This window comes from Pseudorca crassidens, chromosome 11 (genome assembly GCF_039906515.1).
Source record: "Pseudorca crassidens isolate mPseCra1 chromosome 11, mPseCra1.hap1, whole genome shotgun sequence".
Classification (NCBI taxonomy): Eukaryota; Metazoa; Chordata; class Mammalia; order Artiodactyla; family Delphinidae; genus Pseudorca; species Pseudorca crassidens.
In genome coordinates this window covers 3,485,506-3,506,762 of record NC_090306.1, presented here as the reverse complement: position 1 = coordinate 3,506,762, position 21,257 = coordinate 3,485,506, and the positions used below count along the sequence as shown (strand labels likewise).

At 58.3% G+C, this 21,257-nt stretch overlaps 1 protein-coding gene across 3 annotated transcripts in view; it reads right to left on the bottom strand.

Moving 5' to 3' along the window:
- Positions 1-21,257, bottom strand: part of TSPAN9 (tetraspanin 9) — a 183,112-nt gene that overhangs the window by 57,462 nt on the left and 104,393 nt on the right. The gene's annotated exons all lie outside the window — the stretch shown is intronic.

The window sequence follows — 21,257 nt, the reverse complement described above, 5'->3', positions numbered from 1 at the left end:
GCACTTACACCAGAGGGTGAGCAGCGAGGAAACGGGGGAGCTGACGACAGGAACTGCTGGGGAAGGGCAGGACGCACGAGGATGGCCTGGCCTCAGGGGTACTGTTTTTACTCTAAGGCAAGAGGGACACACACACGTGGGTGTGCACACAGACACGCACACACGGGCACTCACACAGAGCACCACACTCTGAGGCTCTCAGGGCCGTCACACCAGGCCCAAAGTGTCCGCGACAGCAAACCACACTTCAAAAGCCAGGGGTCTGGAACAGGCAGTGAAACAAACTCGGTCTGGCCCGACACCTCCAAGGGACGTCAACGTGATGGTTCCTAGCCCAACTCCTGACAAATCCATTTGAGACACATCTCTGTTCAGGGCTGGCTGTGCCAGGAAGGCCTTGGTGGAGAGCTGTGTTCCAATTAGCCGGGGAAAGGGCGTGCAATTTCACTGTAATTGGTCGTGTTTGTTCCAAGGATGACGACTGCGGCACATTTCTCATGTTAATGTCATCCAGCTACCCGTGTACTGCAATTACTCCACACTGATTTTAAAGCCGATTTAGCACAATAGCGGCTTCTAATTTGTAAGCAAAACCGAGGTGGCATATATCAAACTGTTAGAGAGAACGCCACAGCGCATGCTAATGCAGAGTTAATAGACGGGCCGGGAAGGGCCAACCCCGCCCGGGGCCGGGCCTCCCTGCCCACGCTCCACCCATCTGTCCACGTTAGCCTCCACGTGCATTTCCGGTGGCGGTTCTCCGAATCTGGATGGTCAGAGCTGTGAGGAAACCCACGGTGTAGGACAAAGCCCGCAGTGAGGAGAGGTCCCGCATGAGGCCTGGGGGATGATTTAGGAAGAGAGCTAGAGGGCTTCCCTGGTGGCGCAGTGGTTAAGGATCCGCCTGCCGATGCAGGGGACGCGGGTTCGAGCCCCGGTCCGGGAAGAGCCCACAAGCTGCGAAGCAACTAAGCCCGTGCGCCACAACTACTGAGCCTGCGCTCTAGAGCCCACGAGCCACAACTACTGAAGCCCGTGCGCCTAGAACCCGCGCTCCGCAGCAAGAGAAGCCACCACGATGAGAAGCCCGCACACCGCAATGAAGAGTAGCCCCGGCTCACCGCAACTAAAGAAAGCCCGCGTGCAGCCACGAAGAACCAACGCAGCCAAAAATAAATAAATATATTTAAAAAGAAAAAAAGAAGAGAGCTATAAATCGTGGGAGAACAAGGACCCGGAGGCCAGCACCGGTGAACCAGAGTCTCTGGTCCTCAACTGCCAATTACTATTTCCTGAGGGCCCACCGGAGAAAGGGCCCTGGACTCGGCACGCTCTTGGCAGGAACATGGGTGACAGAGCCAGAACACGAAGTGAGCCATAAAGCAGACGAGGCCCCACACGAGCTGATCAGGATCACCTCTGGGCGGCATCAGGCTCGGGAAAGACTGCCAAGAGCCAAGACCCCTGTGACTCATCCAGACGTGGCTCCACGGTGCTGAGAGGGCCTCTTCACCTGGCAAGGGGAAGGCCCAGGCCGGTAGGCGTGTGCTGGACCTGGCTCCCTTTCCCCTGCTGCCGTCACAGGCCAACCGAGCAGGGCCCCCGAGCCCGCCAGCTGCGGCCGTTCCTGACTCTGGAAGTACCAGTTCCGCCCAAGGCCAAGCAAGCTTCACCTGGGCCGGAGCCAGCACCCTGTGTGCAGGAAGTGGGGATCCCGTTCGCACCTCCTCTTCCCAGGGCTGTGCCCCGCCCCCTGCATCCCAGCGGGGCACAGCCCAGAGCTGTGTCTGGGGCAGCCTAGAAGTTCGATAGCCGTTTATTGGAAGAACTGTCAGGAGAAGATGGCAAAGGGCCCTGGGCAGCTCTAAGGAAACAGAGCACCGGAGACGCTGCTGCTTTCTTTCCAACACACTCTCATTCGGTGTGTGATGTCCTTAAACAACGCGTTTTACCACGTCCGAAGGAAAGCTTCGCGTGTATAGGTAGAACACAGGGGAGTTGTAGGGCAGTGAAGCTATTCTGTGTCACACTGTAACAGTGGATACCTTTCATGGTACAGCTGTCAGACCTACAGAATGTACAACAACAAGGGTGAACTCCAATGTAAATGATGGACTTTGGGTGACAAAGGTGTGTCAAAGTAAGTTCATTGATTGTAATAAGTGTACTGCTCTGGGACACTGATAGCGGGGAGACTTCATAGGGTTGGGGGCAGAAGGTATGTGAGAACTGTCTTTAACCTTCCACTCAGTTTTGCTGCGAACCTAAAACTGCTCTAAACAATGTCTAAATGTCCATCGACAGAGGAATGAATGGATAAAGATGTGGTACATGTATACAATGGAATATTACTCAACCGTAAAAAGGAACAAAATTGGGTTATTTGTAGAGACATGGATGGACCTGGAGACTGTCATACAGAGTGAACTAAGTCAGAAAGAGAAAAACAAATATCGTTTAATATCGCTTATATGTGGAATGTAGAAAAATGGTACAGATGAACCTATTTGCAAAGCAGAAATAGAGACACAGACGTAGAGAACAAATGTATGGACACCAAGGGGGGAAAGTGGGGGAGTGGGATGAATTGGGAGATTGGGATCGACATATATATCCTATTGATACTATATATAAAACAGATAACTAATGAGAACCGACTGTATAGCACAGGGAACTCTACTCAATGTTCTGTGGTGACCTAAATGGGAAGGAAATCCAAAAAAGCGGGGATATACGTATACCTATAGCTGATTCATTTGCTGTACAGCAGAAACGAACACAACATTGTAAAGCAACTATACTCCAATAAAAATGTTAAAGGAAATGTAATAATAAGTGCATTGAATGGCCTAGTGATAATGTTATTAAATTAAGTTTTATCAAAACTAAAAAAAAAAGGGACGTCCCTGGTGGCACAGTGGTTAAGACTCCGTGCTCCCAATGCAGGGGGTCTGGGTTCGATCCCTGGTCAGGGAGCTAGGTCCCACCTGCATGCCGCAACTAAGGAGCCCGCCTGCTGTAACTAAGGCCCGGCACAACCAAATAAATAAATATTTTTTAAAAAACTAAAAAAAAAAAAGGGAAAGCTTCGATCAGTTGCTCAGCCTTCTTTAATATTTCCCTTTAATACAAAACAATGTCTCCGGGTGTCAAGGCAGTCTGGTCATGACGAGACAAGGTCTGTGTCTCATCCCTGCATAAGTAGGTGTTTGAATGAAGGCGTGAATGAACGAATGAATGAGGGAAGGAGGAGTAATGGATGGGGTGAGAGACCTAGCGAGTGGTCCTGATGAGAGGACTTCCCCCGACCCCAAGGCCTGCCACCAGGGAGCCCTGGGAAGCCCCACCTGTGCTCGCAGTGAAGCAGCCCCATGACCCATGTTGTCTCCCCTCCTCCCACCAACAGCCAGCAAACCTGCAAAAGGTCAGCCCGCTGACCAGTCCCAGGGCTCTCCTGTCCCAGAGCCATAAAAGGCAACTTGAAATATCTCTCTGCATCTTAGGAAAAAAGCAACAGGTGAAGGATGGCTCCAGAGTCGGGAGCCATGGGCAGAGGCCAGCATGTTCCTTATCCAAGATCTATGATGAGCACGGCCTGTCCTCTGAAGGACAAAACCCTTCCCACCTGGGCCCCTCCGCCAGCAGCCTGGTGTGCTCGTCCCCAGGGGGCAGGGAGTGGTCCCACATCACAGGGAGGCAGTGACCCCACAGGCCAGGACAGCGGGGCTATGTCAGTCCCAGGAAAACACCAGCATCAGATTCCTCCACAGACTGCCCCCCCACACTCCCCACTCCCAGCAAACGGCCAGGTTCAGCCTGACCACCTCTGCCTGCTCCAAAGAGGCACCTCTGCCCACATCTGCTGAGCTGCTCTGTGCCGTGCACAGGCCGCCAGGCCCAGCCCCTGAGCGCCCACCAGGAGGGTATGCGGCGGTGGGACTTGCCGCCTGTCGGCCAGGGGCCGCCCGCCCACCCAGACCCCTGGAGGGGATCCGGGAAGAGGCCCAGGGTCTTGCCAGCCTTGAGAGCTTCACGCTAAGTCACATGCCCTGGTCCGTCACCAGCCCGGGACAGTAAAGGGCAACACAGTGGTCAGGAGCATGGAAGGCTCTGGAATCAGCCAGACAAGGTTCAACACAGGTGGGTGCTCAGACCAGGGTCCAGCGTGGTGGGAGCTCCCAGAAGTGACAGCTGCTGTGGGTACCTCGAATTCGTCCCTGCCACCTCCCCCTTCTGGGCCGTAATCCTAGATCCCAGAGCGAGATGTACTAACCAGCCTCTATAGCCTTAAGAGGGGTCTCCGTTTAAGAGGCTGCCGACCTGGCTGCTCCTTTGCTCCCGCCCGGCAGAAGTCAGGACGTCTCTCCCGACGCCCGCCTCCGGGAGCTCAGTCCTGGTCAGGCGCTCAGCCCAGCTCAGGGCCTGAGGCTGAGCAAACAGAGCGGCTCCTCATCAGAGACAACAAAATAGCGACAACCAACCACGCAGCAACTCCGTTCCTCGTGCGGTGCCAAGACACCCCCTGCAGACCCAGCCGACAGCCCCCGAGTCGGCCGAGCCGCCTCGCTGGATCACAGCGTCTGATCCTGAGCCCACGCTCGCGGCCGCCACCACGGCCGCCAGTGGGAGGGGAAACCCCTCATCTCCAGCACATCCCTCTCCGTTTGGGGCCTTCGCTTCACAACCACACAACTCGGACAGTCAGCACAGCGGCTGCCAGGTTGGCTGAGTGGCCCTGACAGCCAACACGTCCACCGTGGCGCCGGTGCCTCCGGCCCCTCCTTGGGGTCCCACCTCCACTCCAGTGCACGGGCTGCCCGAGGTAAAGGAAGACAAGGAAGGCCAGGTTGTTTCTTTGATGACCCAGATCCAGCCACCCGCGTTTGTTACTGGCAGCGGAGAGCGAGCGCCGCTGAGCACAGGCAGCTGGTGACGAAGACGTGTTCACCACCGCGCAGAGGAAGGGGCAGCAGACGCGGCCCCCGGCGAGCCTACCTGCGGGCTTGGCCCGCGTCTGCCCCGCCCGGCCCGCCCGCAGGCCCCGCCCACCGGGTGGCCCCTCCCACCAGCCCCCTCCCCCGCCCCACCCTGGCTGGCCCGGGCCTGCTCCGTCCTGCCCTTCTTCCCTTTCCTCTCCTTCTTCTCCCTTCCCAGGCCCTGCTCTCCTCTTTCGCTCGGTCTCTGCTGAGACCCTCGGTGGGGCGCCCAGTCTCCCCACAGGCAGGCTTCAGCCCCGCCGTCAAGGCCAGGTGGGCAAGCCGCTGCCCATCCCAGACCCTCCCCTGCCCACCCAGGTCCCGGCTGCTCCGGCTGATGCAGGCCCCAGGGCCTCCTCCCGGCCCCCCTCTCAAGAGCTCAGAGAGGTTTCAACTCCAGTTTAAACACTGAGTCCCTGGAGAGCATCCTAAAAGCCCAGAACCCCACCTTCGATTTCCTCTGCCTCTCAGAGCCCTGGGCGGCTGGACTCACTCCTCCCCTGGCCTCGTCCTCCCGCCCTGAAGGAGCTGGGGGAGGGGTGGGAGGCACAGAATGACGCCCCTCATCCAGCTGGAGAGAGCGCCAAAGCAAAGCCTAGAGTTAAGGAGGGCCCAGCTGGGGAAGGTGGCCGAGAACAGCGACCGGGCCCCCCAAACCAGTTCTGAACACGCGCTCCCCACGTCGGCCAGCTGCCCACACACACCCCACCTGGACCCAACACGCCCATCGTGTGCGGGACAACGGGCTGAGCACTCTTCAGACAGTGTTTCGGTTACTCCCGAGCCATGTGATAGATGAGGAGGTCAGGTTCGTATAAACAGGTGGCGGTGATGCCAGGAATCAAACCCACCTGTGTGTCTCTGAAGCCGGTGCCCTCCCCACCATGGTACCTTTTACCTCCACCTGGGCAGCTAGGGAGGCCTGGAAGGAGGGGAGGGGGATAAGTGGGTGCTGGCGGCAGGCGAGAAGGGTGGGCACAGGGATGCGGGCAGGAGACAGCTGAGGCCAGAACAAGTCCCCCTCTGTGTGTTCTGACTTTTTTCTCCCCACCCCCAATTCCCTGGGGCAAGGGAAAGGGAGAGAAAAGTGTCTGCACGGGCGCGTGAGGTCTGGAGCGGCGGTCACCCTTCACCCCTCCCAAAGACCAGGCCACCCACCCAAATGGGGCTCCTCACCGCTGCCTTGGTGATGCGGGAGACACCAGAGAAATGGGCACTGGATGTGGTGGGGTCACTGCCTTCTCCATCACCGGGAATGCAAGACCTAAGTCGTCCCCAAGCTGGGCAGTGGGCATCTCCATCAGGGGACCCAAGATGCCTTCCCAGAAGGCTCCAGGTCTGCCTTCATCTCGGTCCTGGAATTCCAGCTCAGGGGTGGCACCAGGGGAGCGTGGAGGCTCACCTCCCAATACCTCCTAATATCCAGGTGATAAGAACCCAGAGGGAGGGCTTCCCTGGTGGCGCAGTGGTTGAGAGTCCGCCTGCCGATGCAGGGCACACGGGTTCGTGCCCCGGTCCGGGAAGATCCCACATGCCGCGGAGCGGCTGCGCCCGCGAGCCATGGCCGCTGAGCCTGCGCGTCCAGAGCCTGTACTCCGCAACGGGGGAGGCCACAGCAGTGAGAGGCTCGCATACCGCAAAAAAAAAAAAAAAAAAACCCAGAGGGAGAAAGGCACGAATAGAAGTTTGGCAACACCAGACAGAGAAAGACACAGAAAAATAACTCCAGCAAGTTAAGCGGCAAGGCAAGAGGATGCCCTCTGCCCCTTCCCCTTCCTCCCTAGCCCTTCCTCCAACCCTGGTTCAGAGGCGCATTCTGGCAGCCTAGCCACCCCCCAGGACAGTGGGCCCTTGGGGTAGCGGCCTGGCCTGGAATTTCACGAGGATCCAGAATGATCCTCAGAGCCCCCTGAAGCAAGGGGCCATGGGTGTCTGTCTAAAGGCTGGAGGTCAGGGCCTTGGCAAAGGAGGTCCACGTTCCCCCAGGACGGCCGCAGCTCCCCGGAGAGACCGGCCCACAGTGGACTTCAGTGGAAGCAGGCAAGGGGCAGCAGCTGACCCCTCAGGGACCCACCCACCCTGGAAGCCAGGCCACCTCCTGACCCACCTAATACACTCGGGTTCCCTGCCTACTCGGGTGTGGTGCCAGTGGCTCCAGCGCAGCCAGGCGGGCTTCATTTATTCCTGGTGTGGCCTGGACCCCTGACATAACACCTCCCCTATGACTCAGCCTCCCTAAAAGCAAACTAAGGCCTTTGATGCTCTAAGGGGAAGACGTGCTTCGGGTGCCTCCAAGACACTACAAAACGGGGAGGACAAGCTTGGAGAAGCTGCCCCCCGCCCCGCCCCCAGACCCACCTGCCCTGGTGTGAGTGCCCGGGGTGGGAGGGAAAGGGTCCTGGTCCCCTCGTGTGGGTCCACAGCGATGTGGGCGATCATCCTGCCCCCGAAACCCACCTCCACTACCCACGGTTGAAGCACAAGCCAGTGGCTCTGTCCAGCAGAGGACATCCCCAAGGGGCAGTTAAAGCCAAGAAGCAAATGCACCCAAACTCCCGCCAGTCCCAGTGCAGACTCAGGGCCGCCAGAAAAGGGCCTGCCCGGGAGGCTCCTCCAGCAGCCCTGGGTCACAGGGTCCGTGCTCTGTGATCCTGGGACACACAGGGTATCCCACTGTGCTCTTAGGACCCCTGACAGCAGCCAGGAGCCTGAACCAGCGTGACAGAGCAGCTCTCTCCGGCGCTTGCAGCTGCTCCCGGTCCGGCCCACCTTCTTCCCTCTGACCCAGCGCAGAGCCTCGGGGAGGTCGGAGGGGGCTCCCGCCCGACACCCCACTTTGCGGGTAGCCTCGAGCGGGCTCTGCTGAGGTGTCAGCCTCCGTGGGCACCTGGGCAGGCAGCCTGCGGGAACCAGGACCACACAGCGAGGCTGCCTGGAGGGTGAAATGCCTCAGGGAACACCCACTGCGGGCCTTCGGGCCCACCCTGAAATGGAAACACGGACACAGCACCACGGGAAGTTACAGAAAGAACACGACAGTCATCCCAGTTTACATCAGCATCTCCCTTTACAGACTTCAGAGACCTTCCCAAACACCTCAGTGTGTCCTCCGGACAACTCTCCCCGGCTGGCCAGCCAAGAGTCAAGGTTTATCCCCATCTTGCAGATGAGAAGCTGAAGTCCCCGCAGGAAAGCCAAGGCAGGGCTGCGAGGGGAACCCGCACTCCCGTCAAGCCTCTTTCCACGTGAGCCCGCAGCCCTCACGACAAAGTCGGAAGGACAGAGGAGGGGCTGAGAGGAAGGGGAGACGCCGCCAGCGGTAGTGGACGGCGGGAAGTGAAACTGCGTGTGTCCTTTCCAGTGGGGGAGCGGGACAGTCCCTGTGTTCACAAGGAAGGGACAGCATCACAGCCTGGAGCCGTGAGTTGGTGGGGGGACGTTTGTTTGTTTTCTCAAAGGCAGCGGCTGCAAGTACAGCTGGACGGGGAGGTGCCGGGGCTATGGAAGTGGGCAGAGGGAGAGACGGAGGCTGGAGGCGGAGGCCTGGAGGAGCAGGGGCTGGGGAAGCACGAGGGAAAAGAAAGCCCTTCCTAGTGCTGGCGGGTGCAGTTGGAACAGTCGTCTTTAAGGTGTCTTTCTAACAACAGGAAGGGAGCCGCACAGCGCGCTGGGTGTCAGACGCGGCACTGGGGGCGCTGAATAAAGCAGCCCGCCCCTCGTTACCTGCTTGGTGGGGACAGCCCTCCCAGGCAGGGAAGCGGGGGCTGCTGTGGCTCAATGCCCAGCCAGACTCCCATCTCTTCCTGCCCTCGGGTGGGCCATGGAAGCCAGAGCCCCTGTGCCTGGGCCCAGCTCGCGGCCGGGCGACCCGAGGCGGAGCAGAACCTGGGGCAGTTTGATGAGACTCAGAGAGCAAGTTCCAGCACAGGGAGGACACACCCAGTCCTGCCTGATGGGTCCTCCCTCACTCTGGCCTCAGTGTCCCCACTTGTGAGATGTAAAGAGCTCCATCCCTGGTCCCTCATTCCACCCAAGAGGAAGAGGAAGATAGAGCATCTGAAGAATCACCAGCTCTCTGAAAACACAAAGGGAGCAAAAGAAATGAAGAAAAATCACAGATGTCACAGCCCGAAAGGGGCTCCCAGGTGAGCTGGTCCAAGCCTACCATCGTGCAGATGTGGAAACTCAGGCCCAGAGAGGGCAAGTAACTTGTCCAGGGTCACACAGCCAGTTAGCAACTGCTGGGGCTAGAACCCAGGGCTCTGTGACCACACGCTGCTCTTTCCCACTCTCCCACCTGGATCCCAGGTGCAACATGAAGAGCTAACTGGTGCATGTCTTCCGTGAGAAGCGGAACTCGGCGCTTCTGTTGTAGAACGGGGAGGAAACGCAGGCTTGGTGGCCAGGCCCACTAGGATCTCGCAGGCTGCTGGAGGGGCTGCCCCGCCCCGCCCACCCAGCCGCAGTAAGATGTGAGGCGCCTCCACCCACGAGGGAGGCGAGGATCCTGCCAGTCCTCCCACAGCTCTCAGCTCCGCGTGCGCTTTCCACACAGACGCCCCTCCTCCCATCAGGCAGGCTGAGAAAGGGGCAGGCAGAGGGGGGCTCGAGGCGGAGGGAAGGGGGCGGGCCTGCACCGCTCTCTTCGGCTGCCATAAATGGTAACGAATCAAGCACCTTGTGCGCTCAGCTCTTCTGACTGCATCCACGTTCCTTCCCCCGGCCCCCCGAGGGTCCCCAGGCCTCAGGGCCCAGTCAGGACTCGTGTCCTAAATGACTCAGACATCAAAGATCTCTTGCCCAGGGCCCAGGCTCATCGGCCTGACAAGCTGTCACTCGCTCTTGCCCACAGGCGGGGAGCACGGTTGGGCCTGGGAACACACATGACCGCCCCCAGAGAGAACTCTGGGGCCGCCGCTCCAGCACAGAAGGCTCGGGAAGGTCCTGCCAGCGGCCGCCCTTTCCTTAGAGCCCCCTGCAAAGGGGCGTTGGAGTCTGTGGGCCAGGCCACATTCACCTGTTCTCCAAACCTGCCACCTGCAGTCTCTACCGTCCGCTGGCTACCAAGGACTGTGCCAGGGAGCAAGTCCTTGCCCATCACACTCTGCTTCAAGCCCTATGCATTACTAGCCTCTTCTCCGTCTTCCATACCACCTTCTTTTTTTTTTTTTTTGCAGTACACGAGCCTCTCACTGCCGTGGCCTCTCCCGTTGCGAAGCACAGGCTCTGGACGCGCAGGCTCAGCGGCCATGGCTCACAGGCCCAGCCGCTCCGTGGCATGTGGGATCTTCCCGGACCGGGGCACGAACCCGCATCCCCTGCATCGGCAGGTGGACTCTCAACCACTGCGCCACCAGGGAAGCCCCATACCACCTTCTTTTTCCTGCCCCCTCGTCCTCCATGCTCCCCCCATCCCCTCTCATCCAGAACCTTCTCGTGACTGTCCTCCTGCCCTGCCTTCTCCCCAGCAGTACGCCTCCCATCCTCCGGGTCCTGGAGCCCTGTCCTTTCTGGCCCTCATCTATTCCGAGACCTGCTTTCTCCGTCAAGCCTGCTGTGCTCAGAAGACAGACGGCAGGGGCTGGACACGGACACGCTGACACTGCCCACCAGGGTCAGGAGAGCACCCAGCTCCGTCCCCAGACATGGCAGGCACTCAACGCAGGGTCCCCTCCCCCACGAGGGGTGCCCGCAGGCAGGCACCCTGTGGAGGACCTCCTCCTCCTCCATGCTCCCCTCCTTCCCAGGGTCCTGCTCCAGGTTTGCACGCTGCTGGCTCGGGACCCCTTCTCACGTGCCTCCCCCTCGTCCAGGCCAGCCTGAGGGTTAGCGAACCAGGGCCCATCACTGAGGACACATTTTGGGGAATCCAGGGACTCAGCACCGAGGAAGGTCAGGACAACCCAGGGCAGGGCTAAAGGAACAGCATGGCCCAGCAGGCACACCCCAGGGCATCGGCTGGCCGGGCCTCTGCCCGGTGGTGGTCACCGGGGAGGGGTGTGGAAAGGGGCTGACTGGCTAGGATCCAGGAGTGTGCTTTGCTGGGAGATGCCCCGAAGAGTGGCCTCCTCTGGGGAACCCAGAACACCTACCCCTGAGCGACTCACACACACCTGGGTGGCACAGCCAGGCGCTGGGCACCAGAGGAGCACCCAGGCTGCCCATCTCACCAGCAGAGGCAGTTGGCGTGGCCATGTGAACAGAACCAGGGCCGCTGGATGGGGCAGCAGCTGCTCCACCACCCTGGGTCTCGCTTCCCCACCTGCTCCCGCCCTCTCTCTCCAGGAAGTGGGGCAGGTACATCTCAGGGGATGAGCAAGTCCCAGCAGCAGCAGCATCTGGCATTGGGGGGCAAACACTTCATCCACCATTTTGCCCTCCCCTTCGTTTGGTATCAGCACCCGTTTTTCTTGAGGATATTCTCCTCCTCCCCAGTGCAGATGGCCCTGTCCCGTCAAGCAGGGTGCTCTGCTCACCCCTGCCCAAGGGCTGGGCTCGTGACCAGCCAGACTCCCTCCCAGATCTTGAGTCTCTTGGATCTCGACGAGTGAGATCCACGGGCCAAAGCGGCAGGAGCTGACGCATCCTGACGGAGTCCACGGGGTCAAGCTCACCATCATCCTGGTACCGGACCCCCGGAGCACCCTGGTCCCTGGCCCATGTGTGGCCTGCTGCTCAGCCTTCCCTCCTAGCCTGTGCGCTCACCTGGTATCCTTCATAGATACTGAAAGACCCACGGAGAGAAAAACAGGGGTGCGGGTACCCAGAGAAGGGAAAAGAAAGCCGGGCCGGCAAAAGTAAGAGACGTCTGCTCAAGTGATTTGCCCCCAGATGCCACTGACACTGCTGGGAACTGCTCACAGACAGAGAGCTGAACGGGGAGATACAGTCTGTGCTTCTGAGTTAGCCCGCCTGGTGTGTGGTGCTTGCAATCTGGGAGCCTCAGCTTGCACAGAATCCATCTAGAACGTGAGCTGCTTAGATGAAGATGCCAGCTTACACCCAAGGCCACACACCCTTGGAGGGAATCTCTCTAAATATACATGTTCGTATATGTATAAATATACACGCACATACTTACGCTACAAATGCGTTTTGCCTGCTTACAGTCACACGGCATACACACACGTCTGTACGTAAATGCCGCGTTAGGTTTGTATACACACGTGCACGCATACATGCATACATAACTGTATGTGTGCGCACGGGGGGAAGCTCTGAGAACCTACAATTTGGGTACCTTGGGGAAGATGCAAGCGCAGAACCAGTCCAGTGGAACACGAGGACATTTTAAAAACCCTCAGGGGAACCTCCCTGGCGGTCCGGTGGTTAAGACTCCACGCTTCCACTGCCGGGGGCGTGGGTTCGATCCCTGCTCGGGGAACCGCATGCCATGCAGTGGGGCCATTGTAAAAACTCTCAGGAACTTGCCCCGCCCTCTGTGCTATCACAGCATCTTCACACAGAGACAGACACACACCGGCTGCCCCCTGCCCCCACCCCTTCTGCTTCTACTCTGGACCACAGGGTCCTGCGCTCTGAGACTTCTGAAAGGACCTCCCTGCCCGGGGGGAGGACAGCAGCTGGAGGGAGACACGCACACCCCCGCCTGACTCAAGCACGGGCCACGTGGAGCCCCTGGACAGGCACCAGGGACTGAGTGGTGTTTGGTTTTGGGGTTCCCTCAGCTCCTCTTCTCCCAGAGGAGACTCTAACCCTACTTTCCCTCTTTCACTGTTCCTTTCATAGCCGCCGCCCCGTCATCCCTCACACCAGAGCCACCCGTGGCAAAGGATGAAGGATCAAAAGTCTGCACTCGGCGGAAAACGCGTAAGACCCTCACGGAGAACATTAGAGGCCTAATACGTGGAGTAAACCACGTCCGTGAACAGAAATGCACGTTGAGAATACAATTTACATTCATGAATGCAAACACAAAGATGGCGATTCTCCCCAAGTTGATCAAGAAATTCAATGAAAGGACAATCAAAATACCACCAGGGCTGGGGGGTGGGGTTGATGGATTGATTTTTGGTGAAACTAGACAAACTGATTCCAAAACTTACACAAAAGAACAAAGGGCCGAGAATAGCCCAAGCATTCTTGAAAAGCATGAGATGAACGGACTTGCCCTACCACTTCTGGCCGTAATTCAGACAGTGTAGCACAGGAAAGGTGCAAGGTGCCCACAGTGGGGGGAAGGGGCCTGGCCAGCTGGGGGGCTCAGGCAGCCGATGCGACAAGGGGAGAGAGGAGTCGGGGCCCCGCTCACATCGCACGCAGATACACGTTCCAGAGCTACGAGCACCTAAACATGAAAAGTAAAGCCTTCAGAAATAAATACAGGGACTCGTCTTTGATCGTGCGTTCATTCATTCAGACCCTCATGAATATGAGCGTCTATTATGCTGTGACAAAAGCACTGTCCTGTTACCAGGGACATAAGGATGCCCCTGAGATGCTATGTCAGATAATACGTAAAAAGTTCCATCTCACAAAGAAAAGAGACTGATAAGCTTGACTGCATTCATTTAACGAAGTTGTTTATCAAAAGACCTCTGAAGAAAGTGAAAAGACAAGGTACAAACTGGAAGCTGTCAAGGGTGTTTGTGGTACACTTAGCGGACAACGGATGAGTATCCAGAACAGAGATAAAACTCCTAAAAATTAGGAAGAAAAAGCAAACAGCTCTATAGGAAAATGGACGAAAACATCAAGCGGCAGTCACAGACGAGAAAAGAATGGCTGATAAACCTATGAAAAGAGGCTGACTAATAATCAGAGAAATGCAAACTGAAAACATAACACAGCATCTTACACCCACCGTGTCGGAAAATGCCCCGAACTTTCCTTTTCAGTTGCCATTCCACTGGGGGGTGTCAACTGATGTTTCCAGTCTGGAAAAGAATCTGTCATTCTCCAATAAAGTGGAAATGCAAGTATTCTGAAACTCATCAATGCCAGTCCTTGCTGTTTCCTAAAGCAGCTCTCCACGTGTGGCCCACGGACTGGCTCAACGCTGAGGAACTTTACAGCAACTTGACATGGCCAGAACATTCAAGTGCACGATCAACAAGCTCGGGGATGCAGTGAGTCACCTCTGGCTGGAGCTGGGTACCGGTCACGCACAGCAGAGCCCTGTCCAAAGACTGGAAGGAAAGAGCTGCTCCTCCAGAGACACGTTCAGAAGCGAGGCCCTAGAGACACTCTGGCATATGTGCACCAGGAGGCTTATTCAAGAACGTCTCCAGAAGCATGTTTGCAAAGAAGGAAGTAACCCAAATGTCATCACCAGAAGAATACACTGCTGCACACACACATAACGGAATCCCATGGAGCAGCAAAAATAAACGCACTATCATCACACATATCAACATGGATGAATCAATAAACGTAACGCTGAATTTTAAAAATTCAGAAGGCTTCCAACTACCGAAAGCTTAAAAACAAGCCAAGCCAAACGATGTGGAGTTTAAGGATGCACACACGTGCGGGAAAGCCGTAAAGAAATACACTGAACACAAGACGTAAGGAGAACGGTTCTCTCCAGGCAGGATGCGGGGGCGGGACCAGGGAGGACCACACAGAGGCTTCGCAGGTGCAGATGACGTTTCATTCCTTAAACTACATGGTGGGCACACGTTCGTTATACACATCTTTATATGAATTTAAATATGATATATTCTGCTATTTGAAAAAAGTTTTAAGTTTTAACCATTTTTCTGGTTAGTAAAGTGACCTGGAGGCCCTAGTTGCCTGTCTTTTGTCAGCTCAGGTCACAGCCAAGCTGCCCAGCAGAGCCCAACCCGGAGTGTGCGCCGTGACCTGCCCTTGGAGCGCCCAGGGCAGAGGACCATGGGACCCTGCCATGTGACCACAGGCCCAGCCGGCCCGATTCATGGCACCAGGAACAAAGGGAGGCAGGGGAGGGCGTGGCCCAACCGAGAAGAGTGCAGTGTGGCAGGGCAGCTGCAGGCCCCAGCGTCCGAGACCCTGGCCCTCCCTCACTGCCTTCCACCCCATCCTCCATTCCCACAGAGCCGCCTCCCCATTTCTACCACGTATCCCTGAGACCAGAGGACGTGGTACTCACCCCTAACAAGACATCTGGAGCTCCGTCCTGGCTCCAAAGCCCCGTCCAGCACTGTCACGCCAGCCCTGGGCACCTGACTCACTGTGGGGGGCTCCCTGGGGGTCCATGCTGTCACTGCAGGAGGGCGGTGACAACACCTGCAACCACTGGTCACTGAGTCCGGCGTGCCAGCATCCCGCTAAGAAGCGGACCTGTGTCATGCACACACCGCCTCACCTGGGCCCCTGGCAACAGCCCTGCAGGACAGGTGATACTGTCACACGTGAGGAAGCCCAGGCACCAGGAGGGGTAGGAACGCTTCACAACGCAGGCCTCATTCCTGCGCGCTCCGAGTCAGTAGGTCGTAGGTCAAGGGGCACGGTGGCCTCTGCCCGTGTACACAGCTGCCTGGGTGATTCGAACCTACACCCTAGGGAAGAGCCCCGGAACGGATGGGAAGCTCCCTGAAGGCAGTCACCCCCGCACCAGCCACCTAACCCGGCCTCCTGCGTGGTACTGAGCTGCCCACACTCGGAAGAGGATTTGAAACCCTGTGGCCTTCCCTTCCAGGGCCTTCCTACAGCCTCTCAGCAGGCCTGCCAGGGCCCGAGGGAGGAGACGGCAGAACCCAACCAAATGGAAGCACGGACCGACCACGTTAAAAGAGATTTCAGGCCCCCTGAGGTCCTGGGGCTGGGGGAGGAAGAGCGAGGGGTGGGGGGTGAGAGCCCCTTCTCCACCCCGAGCTGCTCACCCCTCCATGTGCCACTTGTCATGTCCCTGCCCCAATGCCCCCCTCCCCCGCCGCCCCGACTCCTGCTGGCAGACTAGCTTTCACACGCGAGCAGCGACAAAGCTGGCTCAGAAGACTTAACTCTGCCCAATGGGTTTGCCTCAGCCTCAGAGCTTGCTAACTGGAACCACGGAAGCAGGTACGTGGCAGCCGAAGGGGAGCGGCCGGACGTCTCCGTAAGCTGCATCAGCGACAGCGACAGCTTGCAGCCCGAGCGGCACCGCAAGACCTGTCTCGGGGGTCACCGCCCGAAAAGCAAAGCATCCCGTTCTGCAGAGCCCCGGTGACAAACCTAGCGGCAGCCCCAGCACCTCGTCCTTGGAACCCAGGCCGCAGTCACCAGGAAGCCGCCCTCGGCTGGCACCACCAGGCTCACACCGCCCTTTGTTTCCTATGTTCGGCTCACTGCACACATGCCGGAGCCTCAGTCTGGATCACCCTTCTCCCCGGCCCGGAACCCCATCCGCATCTATCCAGCAAACTCCTATCCATCCTTCCAAGTCCAGCTGTCACTGTCATCTCTGTATCTTGTCTCTATTAAGCAGTATTAATTACTCTACTGAGAAGCTCGACTGAGCGCTTACTGCCCAGAAGTGTCATTATCTGTTTATGCACCTGACTGCTCCCAGGGACCTGGCTAACAGCAGGTGCTCGATAAATGCACCTAGCGCACACTAGCCACAGAGCGCCCACTCAGCCCTTTCCGTAAGAAGAAACAGAAAAGACACAACTCACGAATTCTTTTTTCCAAACTCAGATGCTCCTAAAAGAAACAGGCTGTTTTTCCTCCCCTTTATTTCTGATGGACGCAAACATTTTAGAGGGAGCAAGACAGCCATCACACGGCATGGGGGAAGGGAAGGACAGGTCAAGTCAGGGCCCCAGGACGGACGCTGAGTCCAGGTCTGACGCTGCCCCGGCCCAGGGTGCTGCGGAGGGGGAGGGGGGCTCCGTGTTCTGGTGCCTGGGGGAGGACGGGCCAGGTGACCTCCCCATCCACGACTTCCTGGCCCGGGAAAGCTGATCTGCCCTGTGCGAGCCCAGTCAGCCGGTCCTCAGCGCTGCAGGCTCCTGCGCACGCAGCGGGCATTCAGGAAATACTTGTGGCATGAGTGAAGCGGCTCGATTGGGACCCTACAGCCCAGTGAGGCCCACAGCCCGCCGCCAAGTTCGGCCAAGGGCAGCCAGGCACACGGAGGCAGGGGAGGGCGAGGCCCCATCCTCCGTGGAGGCCGGGGGAGGAGGCCTGTGGCTTTTTCTGTGCTCCTCAGGACAGCGGGAGGGGGGGCAGGCCTGCGGCCCCTTCCCCACAGGGGTGACAGCACTCCGCCCCGTTTCAGCGGAACTCTCTCTTCCCTGCCCTCCTCCTCCCCACCCCCTCTTGACTGACACCAATGCTGGCTCTGACATGATTTAAAAATAGATATCAAGACAAGGAAGTTTAATTTTTAATGCTTTGGAAAGGAAGCGAACACAGAGCCGGCATTCCCTCACGGCCACATTCCCGGGTCTCGGGGCATCAGCCCCCCTCCCCGAGCAGAGCCAGGCCTGACCCACCCCAAGGATCAGGCCCCACGTGTAGCCGCCCTCTGGGAGCCGGCCGGAGCCTTTGGGAAGCCTCTACGTACGTGCCTCTTGCTGCCCAGCCTGGCCTGTATCTCCTGTTGGGACTCTGTTCTGACCCCTCAGCCCACTCACGACTTCCGTTCCCAGACAGAAGGCAGCCCACAGACTCAGGACACCCCAGGCCGCCCAGCCCGGATTGTACCAGACCCTATCCTGGGCTTCACGGACACAGGGCGGCTACGGCATCCACTGGCGGCCAAGCCAGTACCAAACGCGTGCCTCCAAGGTGGCTGGAGAGCCGTGACCACGCTGCCCGCACCCAGAGGCAGAGTGAGCGGTCCGAGAGGGACCAGGCCGCGAATGCCTGCCCCCACGTAGGGGAAGTTAATCAGGGTGCCCGCCCGACACACGGCGCACGCAGCCCTGCGCCAGCCCTTCTCCTGCCCCAGCAGGCACCCTGAACGCTGCCTCCTTGGCTAATTGGCCTTTCTTAAGAGACCAATCCACAAGGAATAGACTTCCAGGTGAGGCCAGAATGTCACTGCTCTGCCAGCCATGATTTAAAGTGATGGGACAGCTCTGCTGGTGAACATGCAAAGTGACCATTATTCTGAGTGGCAATTACACTAGCCACGCCAGCCCTACTCCCACCACTGCCCGCATCAGATAGGAGCCCAATTTGGGTTGGGAGGAGGTGGGATGGGATCACGATTTGCCGTCCCGAGAAAGGGACAAAGGCCCCCAGCACTCAGAGCTCGCCCCAATACTCAGAGATGAAAGCTCTGAGCCTTCTGTGCCCTCCTTGAGGGGCTTAGCTTCGCTTAATCTCTGCCTGGAGTATTCCACCAGATGGTCCCGGGAGGACTGAGAGATGGGGCTGAGACGAGGAGAGATAGCTGGGGCGGCTGGATTGCTGGTGGACAGGCCCCTCAGCATGGGGAAACTTCTGTGCCAGCTCATTTCGCACCCACCTGGAAAGCCAGCATTCTCTTTGAGGATCCGGGTGGGGCGTGCATGGGCACAGAGGAGGTGGGGCTCATTCAGGCAGGCTGACCTCTACTCCACCGTCTATGTCAGGCCCTCAGAAACGCTGCCCTGGGCGCCAACCTGGCTAGCACCAGCTGGCTCTAGGCAGCAGTGCCAGGGGCAGACCTGGACGCCGTCCCCTCCCCCCCACAGTTAGGCGCCCAGCAGCCTGCAAGGCACCTGCCCTTTCCTTTGGAAGGGGGTGGGGGGGAGGCCAGCGCACAGCTCCGCCTCCATCCTGCCCCCGGTGATGTCACCCGGGCCCCCCGCCAACACCAGTACCCTAGAAGCTCCACCCAGTGGCAAGGAGCCAGGCCCGCTCAGGCCTGCGAGGGGCTGCAGTGTGAGACAGCTGCACCTCTCCTGGCAGCGGGACTCCTCCCAGCGGGCTCCCGGGAGGCAGGCGGTGTGGCCACAGCGGTGGGTTTGGAGAACGACCAGGTAGGCGTCAGGATCTATGGGGAGATCTCAACCTATTGATTACAGGCCGCAGGTTCAACTCTAATGCCTCAGAAAAGCCTCCTTCTGGGCTCTGAGCCATGACACTAGAAAGTCATGGCTACATAATTCCTAACAACTGCTCTGGGTCCCAGAGGGCTTGGCGCTGACCCTCCTCGCACCCACCCTCTCACTCACGTCTGTCCTTGCCTCCCTGGTGCCCTGGGAAGCAGCAGGGGTCTCCAGAGGTCCTGCCTCACCAACACCACCACCCGCCTTCGCTCCTTCTCTTCCGAGTTGGCTCTTCCCTCCACTGCTCCTTCTATTTCAGGCCCAAGCACCTCCCGCAGGAAGCCTTTGCTGGACTGGGGTACAGGGACGCTCAAGCCCAAGTCCTGGCTACACCTGCTCGTCTACCTGCCAAGAAACGCAGTGGCCAACACTCTCACACACACAAGCATCCGTTTCTCTTCTGCTGAATTTTCCATCTCTCCTAAGGTCTAGGCCTTATTTCATCATCCCATACGCTACAAGCATGAAAGAACTGGGTCTCTGAGACTCAGAATTTTTCCCAGCTCATAGCATGTTGTGGGAATTCTGAAAATATTACGTAGCCAGCAAAGTCAGAGGCTAGAAGAAATCGAGTCCTTGCCGGGTAGGAGAGAGGGGGTAGGTACTTTCTTATTAGGAAGAGTAAGTTCTCTCACTATAACCAAAAAGGAAGGCCATTCCACTGACCGGTTCATTAACCACCGGAAGAGAGAAAGTCACTCGTCACCCCACAGCTAAGGCGCCAGGACAGCCTTCATCGCTGGCAAGTTTGAGAACTAACTTCTCTTTCCTGTCAGGTGGGATTGGGAATCCCTATCACATGTGTGGGTTTACTGCGCTGACCTTCCCTTCATTCACTCACAAACACACAACCAGTGCCTTCCATGTGCAGGGCACAGACCACAGCACTAGCTAGCGCGTGGGGAGGTCCCCAAACGCCCGGAGAAAAAAAGAGGCGGCACACGCGGTTATACCTACTCTGGCCAGCAGGTGGCGGGGTGGGGGCGGGGAGGAGCGCGTCTGAGTGGGAGGTACTGGCCAGGGCACCGAGCATCCCAGGAGGGTCTGTCTAGTAAGAGTGGGGCGAGGCAGAAAGGCAGAAAGGTAGGCGGAGACTGTGAACAAGGACAGAGAGGGAAGCCGTGCACAATGAATGGGCAGCATTCATGGAAATCCGCAGGCCCCAGACAAACACACACGAGTGCTTGGCTGACACGGATGCTGGCAAACGAGCCAGAGGGCCAGGAGGACTTGCCCAGAGGCAGCCACAAGATCGTTCTTGACATTCCAGTGGATCTGCCCCAATTTCCACAAAACCCTCACCACAGGACAGGTAACATCTTACCAGCAGTGGCCCAGACCCAGACCTGGGGAAATCCTACTCAAAAGATCTCAGACCAGGCTCCTCGGAAGAAAAGGGAAGGGGGCTCCCTCCCCAGAGAGAAGGTAAGGAGGCAGGACGTCCCATAACTAAGGAGGCGAGGCTGTGAGGGGGACCATCACGACCGCCCCCCACATTGGACTGGAAAGGAAACCCAGTCCTTAGGGATAAAGTGATTTGCCCAAGGTCACACAAAGAGCTGATGCGGAGCCAAGGCCAGAGCCCCGTCTCCCTCCAGCCCAGGCCTGAGCTCTCCCCTTCCCAGGGAAAAGTCACCCACCCATACACACCCACGAACGTTTCTCAGTTAAAGTGGGTCAGTTCACACAAGCCCTGAACACCAAAGCACGCCGCACGCAGCCCCCCGCACGGGGTGACTCTCCTGCCCCATGCTCCTCCTGGACCACGGGCAGTGGACAGCCTCCACAAGGGAGGAGGACAGCCCTGGGGCAGGGCCAAACATCTGTGCTGACTGCGTCTGGGCTCCAGAGAAGAAAGGCAGAGGCAGAAGTTGGGATGACGGAAGAGTTAGACACGCATTTAAGAAGTTTTCAAATTCGCCTAGTATTTCTCGTGCACAGGGGCACACAGGGGCAGAACAACAGGGGGCTGAGCACAGTTCCGAGCTGCCCCACGCACTGGCACCTTCTCTAGAACCTCCTCTCTCACCAAGGATGGGGCACTCCCTTTGTCCCTTCCAGGCTCTGGGTCCCACGGCGGGAGCACATGGCCGGCCTGCTCCCTGCCCAGTCCACTGCAATCCCTCAAAAGCAGCTGCGGCCACCCGATGGCAGCATCCCTCCCACACCCGCCTCTCCACACAAGCCCTAACTCGGGGGCAGAGCTGCAGGCCAGCGAGCGGGCCCCTCGGCCTGGGATAGGGGCTCCTTCTCCTTTTCCTGGGATTCACTGAAAGGATCAGGAGGGCGTGACCTCTACCACTCCCCCCATCTC